Source organism: Fukomys damarensis, unplaced genomic scaffold, assembly GCF_012274545.1.
Source record: "Fukomys damarensis isolate Sample0158 unplaced genomic scaffold, DMR_v1.0_HiC HiC_scaffold_24, whole genome shotgun sequence".
In the NCBI taxonomy this organism is placed as follows: Eukaryota; Metazoa; Chordata; class Mammalia; order Rodentia; family Bathyergidae; genus Fukomys; species Fukomys damarensis.
Window position 1 is genome coordinate 58,346,855 of NW_022900936.1, and position 2,215 is coordinate 58,349,069.

Genomic DNA, 2,215 nt, shown 5'->3' on the forward strand with positions numbered 1-2,215 from the left:
AAAAAAATGGTGCCAGGTACCACAACAGCAACAGAACTTTGCTGTTTTCTGGATATTATTCTTTTCTTTGTCTTTTTTTTGTGTGTGTTTTTTTAATGTGCTGAATGTCTATAACTTTCTTCAGATGACTGCAGAACCTGGAAAAGCTGTTGCTGCTATCAATGCATAACATACTGCTATTATTAGTCTTTTTATATAAATAAATATATATATATATATATTGAATTAATGGTGCTGTCAACTTTGGAAAAAGTTATCCCAATTTACTGTGTTGAGTTGGTATTGTACAGAAATGGACAGCCATATTGGTCTAGAAATGTTAATTTTTTATTTTTTTTTATTTTTATTTTTCCATTTGTACAGGGGTAACACATTGTACTAAATATGTAAGGTCACATCTACGTGGGTTTGATTACAGAAACTAATAAAGTATTCTCTAAATAATGAAAAAATTTACATCATTGCCTTTTCTCTTTTACTTTCCTTTTTAGTTTTATTTTAGGATTCCCTATTTTTAATGTTCATACAGAGATTTCTTTAACTGAAATACCAAATTGTTTCTCTGGTGTGAAAAACTATAATAGTACACAGGATCCTAATGAGATAATTAATAATGTGAAATAGGAAGTAAAGAGCTAAAGGTGTAGGGAAAGTGGGAAGGGTGGGGGAAAGGTAATAAGGGAGAGGAAAAAATATGAAAAACTGAAAAAAATGGAAATAGTGTTTGTAAATGGGGAGGGGAGGAGGGGGTGAAGGGAGGGCAGGGACAAGGGGAAAAAATAAGAATCAAGACCTATTATGTAAAGGTACAGGATCCCAATGATGAATGTAACTGTATTGTATCCCTAGATTGTACCAATAGACTCAATAAAAAGAAAAAAAAAGAAAAAAAATTTTAAAAATTGACTTTATTGGTACATTTTAGGGATACAGTACAGTTACATTCATCATTGGGATCTTGTAACGCTACATGACAAGTCTTGGTTCTCATTTTTTCCCCTTGTCCCTGCTCTCCCTTCACCCCCTCCTCCCCTCCCCATCTACAAACACTTTATTTCCTTCTTTTCACTATCTCACATATTTTTCTTTTCCCTTATTACCCTTCCCCTACCCATCCCACCTTCCCTACACCTTTAGAGTTCATAACCTTCATGTGGGTGCTGAGTCCTGGGAACAAGTCTTAAGCACCCTGGTTGCATTTCTAGTGCAGCTAGATATGTAATGTCACCTTTGAGTACAAGGCCTTCTAGGCCTGGTCCAGCTGCCTCTAGTCTTCAAGGTGAAGGTCCTGGTCATGCCTTACCCTGCTGGCTCCAACACTGCTGCCATAGAACAAGACAAAAGGTCAGTGATGCGTCATACCCATCTGCACCTTGGCCTACACCACAGAAAATGCACACTGCAGCTGACTGCATGGCTACAAGTCCTAGAGATTTAGTTCCACTTATTAATTTCTGGGAGCCTCAAACTCATCATCCTTCTACCTCAGCTTCTGGAGGTGGCTGAGATTGTAGGCATGAGGCCCTGTGCCCAGCTCATTTCTGGGAAATTAACCCTTGGTTATGGTAGAAGAAAGTTCATGTGGGTGGAAGGATGGGAGAAAAACTTGGTGTGTAAACTTGTGTGTGGAAGATGCGTACAACGAATTTATAGTTGTTCTCGGTGTGGGGCAAGTCCTACTTGAGGTTTTACCTGCTGACTTATTAGAAATGGTAATCAGGTATTGGGAATTAAAATAAGTCCCATAAAAATACAGAATATGGAGAAGATATGGACATCAAGATCGTTTTTTTCATTGCTGATGGTTCTGTAATTAGTAAAGCCCCTTTGAAAAAGTTTGCCTCCATTCCACATGTGCCAGAAACTATGAAGATGTCTTCTCTACCAAATGTGGCATTACCCAGCAGCCTGAATTTTTCTGCTTCTCAGCTACCTCAAGGGAATCAGGGAAGCATCACAATTTATGCGGCAGAACTTCAAAGACTGAAAACCCAGCAGCACCAACCTCCCTGGAACTGGTGAGGAGCGGAACCATTCAGGCGGAGGGTGGTGACAGGGGTTTCAGCGGGACCCTGATCCACTGCCTCAGCTGCCCAAGCGAAGAGAGGATCTTGGTGGTCACTGGCTTATCTTTGCCCTTCTGGATTCTGTTTGGAATATTCTTCTCTAAGAATATGACCACCTCAAGGCAGAGGCCTAAAGCTACTGGTATTGC